General features: G+C 42.3%; 1 protein-coding gene across 2 annotated transcripts in view; it reads right to left on the bottom strand.

The window, feature by feature from the left end:
• LOC127413607 (protein FAM83B-like) overlaps positions 1-634 on the bottom strand; it is a 32,774-nt gene extending 32,140 nt beyond the window's left edge. Inside the window, exon 1 of one of the 2 annotated variants that reach the window (XM_051650881.1) lies at positions 550-634. The gene's annotated coding sequence lies outside the window, so the exon portion shown is untranslated. Of the gene's footprint in view, positions 1-434 lie in introns of both variants that reach the window. The other variant, XM_051650880.1, reaches the window with a different exon arrangement.
• Between the last annotated feature and the right edge of the window lie 13,989 nt (positions 635-14,623).

The raw sequence follows: 14,623 nt of genomic DNA, 5'->3' as shown, positions 1-14,623 counted from the left end.
AAAATCCATGTATAGACCAAGATAAATAGAAGGCATGCAATTTAAAAGTGGATATCTCACAGTCTAAGAACAATCTGTGCATGTAATGTAGTGCCAAACAATCTGAAATGGTACTTAAGAACTGAAACTTGTCTTTCAATATATTAAACAATACTGACAAGTAAGTGTATAGCAAAAAAAAAAAAAAAAAACATCTTTGGTAAACTATCTGTGCATTTCCTTTGATTACTTCTAAAAATTCAGTATCCTTTTAATGTTAGGCTAAGTATTATTTCATCATATACCTTGCAGTACTTCTACATCATTTGTATACCTACTCAGAAATAGTCTGTTAAAATACTTGAAGCTCTGACATTGCACACACTGAAACTTACCGTTTAGTATATGAACTAAATAAAGATTAAATTAAGTGGAAGTATGACAAAGCAACTCACCTTTCACTCTCTCCAATTTTCTTTGGCTACTTCCAAAAAATGCAGTACTTTTTAAATCTAGAGTATGAAAATAAAGTCTGGGCCATTTGTGTATGTCAAAAGTTTCAGGACTTACTTAGAAATCAACATGCTGTGTCTCTTAGCATTGTTATCCCTTGTTTAATCAGTACAGCCGAAGTTTGTCATAAGTCAAGGGGTTCTCCACTGAACAAACCTGAATGTTTCTGAAAACACAAAGTTCTCAGAAGCTGATGGAGGGCGGAGATTCAAGTTCTCACATGCAAATAATAAGTGCGTCTCACTGGCCAGAGGCACTAAACCTGTCTGACATCGTAAGGACACACCTTCCTCCCCCCCGTCTTTGAGAAAGTTCATAGTTCACTTTTAAAGTTGACAGTTTCATTTGTATTATTTGCTGTTTTATGAAAGCCTTGTCTGGTCCGTCAAATCAATGCCATTTCTTCCCTGATAGCACACATAGATCACACAGACGTAGGGGTGTCAAAAGTATCAGTACTTCAGTACAAAGTCGATACTAAAATAAAAAAGATGCAATGACATAAAGTGTATCTGACGTACTGGTACCGAGCACCAACTCAATTCAGTCCCCTTGAGCTGTCTGACTCACAGCGGCTGCTTTCAAATGCTCACACCCATATTTAAGCATGTGCTCTCTTACTTGTTTTACACTGAAATGGACAATTAATCCAATTAAAATTGTGATATGTCCTAGTGTGATTTATTAAAATGCAAAAAGATGAAATTTAAATAAATAAATATACAGTCTGCATGTTAAGCTACAATCAAAAATGCAGAAATGTAGCGCACATTCACTGTGGCACTCAGCACCTGCAGACTATACATTTATATACTGTAATTAAAATCGCAGCATTTTGTATTTTAAAAATCACACTGGGCCAACTGCTATAACCAACCGCTTCTGAGATGTGAAGCTACAATCAAAAACACAGGGAAAAGACTTTATGTCAAAATAAATGTTTGATTCAAAATAAAAGCTCAACACGTGAAATTGAAGAAATCATGACAGAAATATATTACTACTATTTAGTAAAATGGGTTCAAGTAGTCCCCCAGCCACTGGGGGTTGCATCAGGAAGGTCATCTGGCGTAAAACCTGTGCCAAGTCAAATATGTGGATCAGGGATGGTCCGTTGTGGCGACCCCTAACGGGAGCAGCCGAAAGAAGTAGTGTTGGGTTCTATTCCACCTTAGTCATGTATGAGTCTTTAAAAAATTGAGTCCGACTCAAGTCTGAGTCCAAAAGGAACCGAGTCGGGCTCAAGACTGAGTCCATAACAGGTCGAGTCCAAATTGAGTCTGAGTCCGAATGAATCTGTTCATGAATCTGAATTCAAATTGTAACCGTAAACTCAACATCAACATTTTAAGCTTATTTTAACCTTCACAACTACGAAAAAACAATTGTCAATATAAATGTAAGAAAAACACCTCTGTTGCATTTCATATATTTATATATTATGATTAGTATCCTGCTGAACAAACTTCAAAGTGGTTTCAGAATCAGCCAACTGGTTTGGGAAAATAATGAGTCAACACAGTAGTAATTAGCACACGCTGAGAAGTTCCATCTCACTGTTTGACTGCAATGCTACATCCGAAAACACTCGAAAAGCCCACTGATAATATTAGGGCCATTTAACACAAACATGATTCTCTAGTTAATTTGCAGAAAACGGCACAATGCGGGGCACTCTGCACACTGCTTGTGCACCTAAAACCCTGTTGTGTCCATGTGTTATCATTTTTTTAAAAAAATAAGAGGAATCATAAAAATGTATTTAGTACTACCTTGAAGAAGCTATTTGACAACAGATACAAGACAAAATGGTAACTGAATTTAAACAAATGATCCTGTTCAAAAGTTTACATTCCCTTGGTTCTTAAAGGATTAGTTCACCCAAAAATGAAAATTCAGTCATTGTTTACTCACCCCTGTGTTGTTATAACTCCATTTGATTTTCTTTCTTTTTCTTAACACAAAGGGAGAAATTGTGAAAAAAAAAAAAAAAACAACAAATAACAAATCTAACAAATTATTGTACATTATGTGACTCATGTCTTGTTCTGAAAGAATACGATAAGGTTTGGTGAGAAACAAACCAAAATCTGATATATTACTAAGTGAAACTCTTGACCGACCGTTGATCTCCTGTGCGCGTTCATGAGACAGACTGCGCACGAGGGCTCCTGGCATGAGAACAAACCCTTCAATATGGTGTTGCTTTTTCGATGATTAACTGTTAGTGTAATAACTGTTTGTGTAATTGTTCATGAGTCCCTGCTTTGTCCTGAAATGTGAAGCTGCCCACTTTTCTTAAGGAAAATCCCCCAACTACTGTACATTATTTTGTTTCCCAGCATCTTCTGCACATTTGAGTTCTTCCCAACAGTGGCTATATGATATAAACATCCAGCTTTTGACACTTAGGACAACTGATGGACACATACACAACTATTACAAAAGATGTAAACATTCATTGATGCTCAAGAAGGCAACACAAGAAGAGCCAAGGGGGTGAAAACTTTTGAACAGGATGATTTGTGTAAATTACAGTAAATTTTGTGTAATGTAGCTTTTGAAGGGCAGTACTACATAAAAGAAATAATCTTTCCTAACGTCCTCCTCCACTCCAGTGATCCCTCTAATCCTCCTCTCCTACATGTTCAGACCCACAAGAGTCAAGGAGCTGAGTGGTTCATTTATGGATTTATTCAAGCAAGACATTCCTCTTCCTGAATACACCATCAAATTCTGCCAACTCATCACTTCCACTACTATCTCAGACCCCTACCTCTGTGCCATCTATGGTATGGGCTTAAACTTCCATCATTCCACAGCCCTTCTGCAAGTAGAGAATCTTCCCTTCTTGGAATACGTCCGAGCCATGCTGAACCTCCATTACCCCTCCTCGACGCCTGCCATGGTCTACGAGCCATGTCAAAGAGCCTGTAGCCTCAACCGTCCCAGAGCCTGTAGCCTCGACTGTCCCAAGGCCATCAGCCTTGCCCGCAAAGGACCAACAGCCCAAGTCCATCGAGGAGTCTGACCAGGTGCGAGAGCCAGCACCAACATCCATCCTAGAGGGCATATTAGTGGAGTTTTAGGGCATTGAGTTTGAGCCCCGCCCATACTCCCACCACTGAGGGTGAGCTGAGCCCAGTCTCTACTAATATAGTTGATGTTTTTGAAATAATCTGTCCTATGAGTCGCCAGTAGCCACTGATCCCATCCAGTTTCCAAGTCTCCTCGTCTCTGCTGTTCCCACCCATCCTCCCACTCCTTCTTCCTCTGCCAAGGCCATCATATTCCTCGGTCCCACCTCCACAGGTTCCCTTCAACCCCTTGATGCCTTCCATGGCTCTTCTCTCAACACCTTCCTTGGCTCCTCCTCCTCCCTCCTCTGATCAGCCGGTTCCCCTCAAGTCACCTGCTCAAGCATCAGCCCCGGGGTCTCCAAAGACAAGGGGATCGGCCTACCCTCCGACTCTGCCTTCGCCCTCCGAACCCTGGACTCCGCCTTGGCCCTCCACTCCCTCTTCACCACCTTGGCCCTATGTCCCCTCATCTCCACCGTGGGCCGTCGGCCTGTCGGCATCACCAGGGTCCTTAGTCCCTCCAGCTCCACCTTGGTCAGTTGGTCACCTGGCTCCGCCTTCAGCTCTAACAGGGACCTCCTTCCCTCTGGCTCCACCTTGGTCCTCAGCCCCACTGGCTCCGCCTCAGTCCTCCGAGCCTTTGGCACTGCCTCGGTCCTCTGAGCCTCCGGCTCCGTCCTGGTCCAGGCACTAGGATCCCCAGTTCCGCCCCTCAAGACTCTCACGGCTCCGCTTTCCACAGCTCTTACCTTCCGCGGCTCCACCCGCTTCCCCAGACTCTCCTCCTCCAGCGGTTCCACCTCCTGACCCATTCCTAGCCCTGTGGCTGCCTCCCTGGTCTCCTGACCTAGTCCCTGCCCTGTGGCTGCCTCCCTGGTCTCCTGACCTAGTCCCTGCCCTGTGGCAGCCTCCCAGGCCTCCTGATCCATTCCCAGCCCTGAAGCCGCCCCCCAGGTCCCCGGATCCATTCCCAGCCCTGAAGCTGCCCCCTAGGCCTCCTGATAATCCTCCTTGGATCCTTCATCTTCTGCATCATACCCTCCTCATCCGTCTTTGGGTGCCAGGAGTTGCCCTTTAAAGGGGGGGGGGGGGGGGGGTGTCACAGTCTGTCTCCCTCATATCTTCAAGGACTCTTATTTTGAAGTTTTCCCCTACACTACATTTCCCAGAATTCACTGCCCAACCACTTCTATCTGCTCATCATCATCCGCACCTGCCTTCCATTCCCTCATTAGTTTCCTTGTGTATAAATACCCTCTAGTTTTCTTCATCATTTGTCAGTCATTGAAGTATTACGTTGAGTTAGTGAAGTGTTATGTTATGATTTATTGTTAGTTCCACTCCAGCGATTACTAGTGTTAAGATTTATTGTGTGTTTCCATTCCAGCGATCATTATTAAAGGATTTAAAGAATCTATTCCTGCGTCTCCTCTCTTCCTCTTCCACTCCAAGACAACCACCGTTACACCTACATACACTATATTGCCAAAAGTATTCGCTCACCCATCCAAATAATTGAATTCAGGTGTTCCAATCACTTCCATGGCCACATGTGTATAAAATGAAGCACCTAGGCATGCAGACTGCTTCTACAAACATTTGTGAAAGAATGGGCCGCTCTCAGGAGATCAGTGAATTCTAGCATGGTACTGTGATAGGATGCCACCTGCGCAACAAGTCCAGTCATGAAATTTCCTCGCTACTAAATATTCCACAGTCAACTGTCAGTGGTATTATAACAAAGTGGAAGCGATTGGGAATGACAGCAACTCAGCCACGAAGTGGTAGGCCACGTAAAATGACAGAGCGGGGTCAGCGGATGCTGACGCGCATAGTGTGCAGAGGTCGCCAACTTTCTGCAGAGTCAATCGCTACAGACCTCCAAAGTTCATGTGGCCTTCAGATTAGCTCAAGAACAGTGCGTAGAGAGCTTCATGGAATGGGTTTCCATGGCCGAGCATCTGCATCCAAGCCATACATCACCAAGTGCAATGCAAAGCGTCGGATGCAGTAGTGTAAAGCACACCGCCACTGGACTCTAGAGCAGTGGAGACGCGTTCTCTGGAGTGACGAATCACGCTTCTCCATCTGGCAATCTGATGGACGAGTCTGGGTTTGGCGGTTGCCAGGAGAACGGTACTTGTCTGACTGCATTGTGCCAACTGTGAAGTTTGGTGGAGGGAGGATTATGGTGTGGGGTTGTTTTTCAGGAGCTGGGCTTGGCCCCTTAGTTCCAGTGAAAGTAACTCTGAATGCTTCAGCATACCAAGAAATTTTGGACAATTCCATGCTCCCAACTTTGTGGGAACAGTTTGGGGATGGCCCCTTCCTGTTCCAACATGACTGCGCACCAGTGCACAAAGCAAGGTCCATAAAGACATGGATGAGCGAGTTTGGTGTGGAAGAACTTGACTGGCCTGCACAGAGTCCTGACCTCAACCCGATAGAGCACCTTTGGGATGAATTAGAGCGAAGACTGCGAGCCAGGCCTTCTCGTCCAACAACAGTGTCTGACCTCACAAATGTGCTTCTGGAAGAATGGTCAACGATTCCCATAAACACACTCCTAAACCTTGTAGAAAGCCTTCCCAGAAGAGTTGAAGCTGTTATAGCTGCAAAGGGTGGGCCGACGTCATATTAAACCCTATGGATTAAGAATGGGATGTCACTTAAGTTCATATGCGTCTAAAGGCAGATGAGCAAATACTTTTGGCAATATAGTGTATGTGGATGCATTACACCTAAAAAGACTTAATAGCCCAATATTAATATATATGAGTTGCGAGGTGCTGTGAGAAAGTGCGAGGCGATAGTCTGTGTTCCGCGTATGGCAGCTGCCATACCTTGACTGCCTGGTCAATGCAAAGGAATATATTTTAATTACAGGATTAAGAGAGTTTTAAATTATTTTTTTATCACAAATAAATTCTAACTGACTCAGTTCCATACCTGCGGGCTGTTTGTTTGACTACATCCGCAGTTACATGCGAAAGTCTGCGTGTACTTTAGAAAGTGCTCCTATTTCATGGTGAGCTGTGCGTGTGAACATTTAAAAGTGCTTTGAAATGCCCCTCTTGAAGCAAAATGATAAAGACACAGCCGTTAATGTATTACGAGTGTATAAACAGATGGGACAAATCTGCGCCGTCTTGACATGATATTAATGTAAATACATCCGTTATGTGTTACGTAATGCAAAAATCTAAAAATCTTAAAATATCTGCATCAATAGGCTATTGACAAGAAAAAGAGAATATCATTCACTGTCCATGGCTCGATAACTTTAGTAGCATTAATACATTTCAGTGACAGGTCTGGTTATTGGTCAAACTGTGAATGCATTGGTTCTGTCATGAAGTAAAGATTATGTCAGTATTTTAAGTAGTTCTATTTTTCATAATATTATGTACTGTCATTTTACCTTTCATTTCAATTTATCAAATGGCTTCAGTATGTACAGTACAAGTAGACTATGTAGTTTCATAGAGTATTTAGTGTGTAAATAGGCACTTCAGTGTGATATTTGAGGATGGCTGCTGCAGCATATGTTGATATTGTCAGGAATTAATTTAAATATTTGGGACTTGATTTGATGCTGTCACGTGATGAAGTAAGATTGGATGAAGTCATCGGAACTTGCCATACTTTGGCTTTTGGTGAATTGACGCCACTGGCTGCCGGTAGAGTTTCTGTTTTTTTTACTGGTATTGGCTCAGACTAATTAAATTTTGGAAGTGTGACAACACTACCCAGACGTCTATTTGATGTGTGTGTTAAAATCTGGAAGACGTTGTTTGCTCTTCTGCAATATATCTATATGACATTTCCTCTTGGATGTCAATGATAAATTCAGCAGATGTCTTTGAGGTGATTATGATTTAGAATGTATGAAAATATGATCTTATTAAGATGTTTTGCAGATGTTAATTGGAATGGAATGCTTTCCAGATTAAATGCTCTTAAACATACATTTTGGAGATGTACATGTGCTATCTGTTTTTGGATTACCAACATTTTTACAAAGGCCTCTTACGATCAAGCAGACTATCAAACAGAGATTGTTTGTATATGTGATACATCCACTTACCGTTCTTTGTGTACAAAGAATATGAGCAGTTTTTTGGGATTTCATAGTGGGTTATTTGTCATTTTACCCCCATACATGCATGTTGAAACTGAAAATGTGCTGCTCCTATTGATTGTGGTGATATGTAGTTCATTAGCATCTGACCTGAATAGATTTACTGCAGTAAATGAGGAGTGAACAGGGCAGTGTGTGGGTGGAGCGCAAGGGGTCGAGTGATTGAGTGAGTGTAAGTGGAGTGTAAAATATAAATGAGTGACTAGATGTGAGTGAAAAAAATAATTAAGTGTCTGATACCATTTTCACTCACTTGTTCACTCATTCTTTATTCCCTAAAGTGCCACCTGCACTATGCATAGCATTCTCATTTGTCCCTAAAGCAGTACTAACACCATCAATATAGCATTTATTAGACTATCGTGATTTAAATCATCCACCAAATTGTCATTTCCTTTGTGTACTATTGTCTGAGTTTACAATACTGATACATCAGTAAATTAGTTAAGAAAAATCGAACAGATGGCATTAGTTAATGGTTAAAATTATTATAGTCTTTAATTCGCTTACTAATTCGGATTCGGATTTTGGACTCAAGATGGCACCGAGTATGGCTGCTGCGTTGCGAGCTCCGACACAACATAGCAATGTTTTGTTTGTTTTGTTTACAATTCTTATGTTTTTTGTCTTGGATGTTGTCTGCCTTATTGTCTACGACAGACAAACACTTTTGGACATTGGTTCAGCGATCTCACACCAAAAACCGGACTTCACATTCCTCAATGCCGACCCGCTGTTTACAAACACGCAAGCGGAGCCCTTTGTCTGGGCAGCACGGCCGCGGAAACGCAGGAGGAAAAGGGGAAACAGAGCCGGCATTCTCATCAGAGTAAGACGCCGCGCAAATCGACCCCCGCTACCCACTATTCTACTGGCAAATGTTCAGTCTCTGGATAACAAGCTCTGCGAGCTGAAAGCGCGGATCTCTTTCCAACGAGAGACGAGGGACTGCTGCATTATCTGCCTTACGGAAACTTGGATGTCTGCGGAGATTCCAGACTCAGCCATTGAACCCGCGGGGTTCTCCATGCACCGAGCGGACAGAGCGAAAGACCTCTCAGGTAAAAGCAGAGGAGGTGGTGTATGTTTTATGATCAACAAATCCTGGTGTGATCAGAGGAACGTACATTCCATCAAGTCTTTCTGTTCTCCTGATCTGGAATTTCTTATGCTTCTGTGTCGACCATTCTGGCTACCGAGGGAATTCACAGCGGTCATTATCACTGCTGTGTACATTCCCCCACAAGCCGACACAGACCGGGCACTCAAGGAACTGTATGGGATTATAAGTGAGCAGGAAACCGCGCACCCTGAGGCCGCGTTCATTGTGACCGGGGACTTTAATAAAGCCAGTTTAAAATCAGTCGCACCAAAATATCACCAGCACATTAGTTTCAACACACGAGGGGACCGTGTTTTGGATCATTGCTACTCTCCGTTCCGGGATGGCTACAAATCCCTCCCCCGCCCACCATTTGGCAAATCGGACCACTCTTCCATTCTGCTTCTGCCCACTTACAGGCAGAAATTGAAACAGGAAGCACCCACCCTCAGAACGATCCAGTGCTGGTCGGGCCAATCAGACTCTACGCTACAGGACTGTTTTGATCACACGGACTGGGAGATGTTCCGGTCCGCTTCTGATGACGACATCGAGCTTTACGCTGATAGCGTAATGTGTTTCATCAGAACGTGCGTAGAGGAAGTGATTCCGACCAGAACTGTACGAATCTATCCGAATCAGAAGCCGTGGATCAATAGCGATGTTCGCGCGGCACTTAATGTGCGGACCTCCGCTTTTAATTCCAGGAACGCGGAGGAGCATAAACAAGCCAGTTATGCCCTCCGAAAAACTATCAAAACAGCAAAACGCCAGTACAGGAGCAAGATTGAAGGACAGTTTAACATCACCAACTCTAGAAGCATGTGGCAGGGAATTAACATCATCACGGACTTTAAAGGGAATAAAAACTCCGCCATGAACACCGCTGCCTCTCTACCGGATGAGCTAAATACTTTTTATGCTCGTTTCGAGGGAAATAACACCGCCCTCGCGGAGAGAGCTCTCACGGCCGAAGCTACAGAGGTTAGTTCACTCTCCGTCTCTGTAGCGGATGTAACCCGATCCTTCCGATGGGTGAATATCCGCAAAGCCGCGGGTCCAGACGGCATTCCGGGCCGCGTCATCAGAGCGTGCGCGAACCAGCTGGCTGGTGTTTTTACAGACATTTTCAACCTTTCCCTCTCTTTGTCTGTAGTCCCCACATGCTTTAAAACGTCCACCATTGTGCCTGTTCCAAAACAATCAAAAATAACTTGTTTAAATGACTGGCGTCCTGTTGCTCTGACCCCCATCATCAGCAAATGCTTTGAGAGACTAATCAGAGATTACATCTGCTCTGTCTTGCCACTCAATCTTGACCCGATGCAGTTTGCTTACCGCAACAACCGCTCCACTGATGATGCCATTGCATCTACAATACACACTGCTCTCTCCCACCTGGAAAAAAAGAACACTTATGTTTGTAGACTACAGCTCAGCATTCAACACCATAGTGCCCTCCAAGCTAGATGAGAAACTCCGGGCTCTGGGCTTAAACAGCTCACTGTGCAGCTGGATCCTGGACTTCCTGTCAAGCAGACGCCAGGTGGTTAGAATAGGCAGCAACATCTCCTCATCACTAACCCTCAACACTGGAGCCCCACAGGGCTGTGTTCTCAGCCCACTATTGTATTCCTTGTACACACATGACTGTGTGGCAACACATTGCTCCAATGCCATCATTAAGTTTGCTGATGACACGACGGTGGTAGGTCTGATCACTGACAATGATGAAACAGCCTACAGAGAGGAGGTGCACACTCTGACACACTGGTGTCAGGAGCACAACCTCTCCCTCAACGTCAGTAAGACAAAGGAGCTTGTGGTGGACTTCAGAAGAAAAGACAGAGAACACAGTCCCATCACCATCAATGGAGCACCAGTGGAGAGAGTCAGCAGCTTTAAGTTCCTGGGTGTCCACATCACTGAGGAACTCACATGGTCCGTCCACACTGAAGTCGTTGTGAAGAAGGCTCATCAGCGCCTCTTCTTCCTGAGACGGCTGAGGAAGTTTGGAATGAACCGCCACATCCTCACACGGTTCTACACCTGCACTGTGGAGAGCATCCTGACTGGCTGTATCTCCGCCTGGTACGGCAATAGCACCGCCCACAACCGCAAAGCACTGCAAAGGGTGGTGCGAACTGCCAAACACATCATCGGAGGTGAGCTTCCCTCCCTCCAGGAAATATATACAAGGCGGTGTGTGAAAAAAGCTTGGAGGATCATCAGAGACTCCAGCCACCCGAGCCATGGGCTGTTCTCACTGCTCCCATCAGGTAGGCGGTATCGCAGCATCAGGACCCGCACCAGCCGACTCCATGACAGCTTCTTCCCCCAAGCAATCAGACTTTTGAACTTTTGATCTCCCACGATCAAAATACATCAGCCCTGCACTTTATTACTCTTTTATCTCACACCGGACTGTCATAAATTATATTATTATTATTATATTATGTGTCTCTTAACAACTGACTATCAACCGACAGCCTGAATGTCAATACAGTACAATACTGTACATTCTATATATATATATATATATATTAATTTTTAATTTTTATTGAATAATGTGTATTTATATAGTAAAAAACAAAAAAAAAAAACAAAAAAACAAAAAAACAAAAACAAAAACAGCATATTGTATACTGTACAGTGTATGTTATTATTTGTATATTGTTGTGTAATTATGTGTATAACAGATGTTTAAATTGTGTTGTGCTAATTTGATGTTTTAAGTTGAGTGTAATTATGTGTATAACAGATGTTTAAATTGTGTTGTGTTAATTTGATGTTTTAAGTTGTGTGTAATTATGTGTATAACAGATGTTTAAATTGTGTTGTGTTAATTTGATGTTATTGTAAATTGGTATATGTCTCATCACTGTCACGACTGCTATGTTGATCGGAACTGCACCCAAGAATTTCACACACCATTGCACTTGTGTATATGGCTGTGTGACAATAAAGTGATTTGATTTGATTTGATTATCTGTATAATTTTCAGACAAATCTCACAGTGAAATTGAAAACAGTAGGTTGACTTATCTTTAGCTAAAATTGGTCTGTGGTTGCCAAAATGCAAAACACTGCCCCCAGTGGCCAAAACAGTAAGTGTTGTTGGTCGTTTGGGCATGTGTGAGCTCCATTTTCTAGGTGAAATGTCCACGGAGGGGTGCCAAAAGAGAATTGTAAAGCAAGTTGTTTACAGCTGTACAGGATGTAATGCAGTGAAGAGGGATGCATATTTTATAAACTCCCAAACCCCAAACCTAAACCTAATCATCAGTGGAGTAAAATTGCAATGTTGGGGGTGGGGGGAAATGCAACCTCTGAGTCACGCTCATCACTGATTATGCATATGAGATTACTTTCTGGTTTCAATACAGGATCTGAATCCGCGTCTCTCACGCTGCTGGTGCAACTCACTGAGGAAGATTTAAAACACACTGCACACTCAAGTGCCTAAGAATGATATGATGATGAGCACAGCACATAGTGAAGAAAAACCACCACCAGGTACAGAATGGAAGTAGTCCCCCTGCCTGAAGCACTCAGCAAAAGATGAAAACAAAATTCAAATGTAAAAACAAACAGCTGGTGTGAGAATGACACAATGATGGGCTGAGCAATCCTCACAATCTATAAAAAGTCTATAATATAGTAATAGTAATTTAAAAACAACACAGTACTATTTAATCACTTTTAGCACCTGGTTAAATTGGATTGCTGATGGTTGGTGAATAGGACGTAGGAATTTGTGCTGAAATACTGTGCACTACATTGGCACAACTGTTTAGCTTGTGTACTGTACTGCAAAAGCAAGAATTTGGCAGCAAACAGCTGTCTTTCTTTGACATGCAAGACCGGTATCCAAATAACTGGGGAAAACCCCTATTATTTCCGCTGCTTCTTAAGAAATGCATTCTTGCATTCTTTGTACAGGTAAATCTGTTCTGTGTCTGAAACATGCCAGAGGTGTTTTAACTGGTAAGAACAGAAGCATATCATTTGCAAGGGTAAAGAATTTGGGTGCATTGTTGAGTCTTTCAGGGTCACATTAGCACATTCACAACAGGTTTCTGTCCCTTAAGGTAGCAACCTCATAGGTGAGTAATGCTATCTGCAAGAGAATGTCTTAATCCAAGCAGCCTACACCATAATATACATCACCTGTAGTGTATCGTGTTTCGTGTGGGCTTGTTACAGCACACATCCCTTCAGTAGTGTCAATGACGTGAAACAATCTTACTCATCTGCCTACATGTGATCATTTCACTGTTGTTTGGTTCACTGGGGTGTTTACATTATGTTCCCATGGTCTTAAAGGACAACATAGAATTTCAATAATGAAAGCAATAGAATTTTCAAGAATTTTTTTTTTAATTGTGCCATTACTTACTCAGCCACGTATCAATCGATTCCATTCTATATCTATTACTTTTTTCCTCTGTGGAACACAAAAGGAGTATTTTTGAAGAATATCCTGGGCAAATTTCTCCATACAATGAACATGAATGGCGAGCAGGGCTAACAAGCTCCAAAATTATGAATAAAATCACCGTTAAGTATAATAAAAGTGGTCAATGTGAATTGTGCATGATATTTCTAGTCTTCTGATATTTTAATGGTGTTTATTATTGTCATTTTCGATCTTGACATTCATGAAATCTCCTGATTCACTTTCAATACATTGAAAAGGCCAGGATATTTTTAAATTCACTGTATTATATTCCGCAGAAGAAAGACATGTTTGGAGTGACAGGTGTGTGAGTAGATGACAGAGTTTCCATTTTTATGAAAAACTCTTATCAACCAGGCAGAAAAACCTGCATGTACAAGGTGAAATTTTGGATCATGGATGATTTATTTTTTTGAATCCTTCTAGGGTGAATCTAATGAAACCTGTAAAGAACATGTCCGGCTCATATTTCCCCCCAAATCAAAAGACAAATATAAAATTATATATTGCTTAAGAAAATTAAATCTCTCTGATTTTCTTTTTTATATATACAGTACATTTTAATATATAGTGGAACGGACTTCCAAAATGGCGGTGGGGATTCCCACGAGGGGAAGTGCTTAAGGGAGTTAGCGAGTGGATGTTAAAAGTGAAGTGAAACGCAGCCCGAGAACGCAAGATATTACCCGGATATGTCCTGAAATAGAGGATAAGTCGGATGGTGACTTGTTGGCAAGAACTCGGTACTACGGTGACAGATGAAAGACATTTATTGAGTTTCCCGCTGTAAACTCTCGAAAGTCTGACAGCTCATGAAAGTCGTTATACTACGTCAACGTTTGTTGTTTTTTTAGGCATCATTTTAATATAGTAATAAACATGGAGAAAACAAGTGTTTACAGACTTTATTCTTTTAATAGTCCTGCAAAATTTCACTGGTGTGATGATGCCAGTAGTTCTCTCACTGGATTCAAATATGCTGTGATGGTTAATAGCGCAACAAGAAGATCTCAGCACATCTCAATACAACAGATGTGTTCTATGTCCTCCTGTCCTTCCAAGTTTGTTCTTCCAAGGTAGCTTGGCAAGACTGGTCTTCATAAGAACACAAGTCCATTCTCTGCGTTCTTAGAACTGAGAAACACCCTTTTATATAACCAAACAGGAAGGATATGACAGGTGAAATAAGTTAAGATTTAAGGTTGCTCTAAGCTAATATTTGGATGAGGGTTCTCTCTGGTGAGCTGGAGGAGAAACTGCCGCCTTAAATATCACAGCACCATACACTGAAATAAGTGCTTCATGTGGTAACATCTAAATAAACTGGTTTTATTTAAATCAAAAATATT

Source organism: Myxocyprinus asiaticus, chromosome 23, assembly GCF_019703515.2.
Source record: "Myxocyprinus asiaticus isolate MX2 ecotype Aquarium Trade chromosome 23, UBuf_Myxa_2, whole genome shotgun sequence".
In the NCBI taxonomy this organism is placed as follows: domain Eukaryota; kingdom Metazoa; phylum Chordata; class Actinopteri; order Cypriniformes; family Catostomidae; genus Myxocyprinus; species Myxocyprinus asiaticus.
This window is presented reverse-complemented; position numbering and strand designations above follow the sequence as displayed.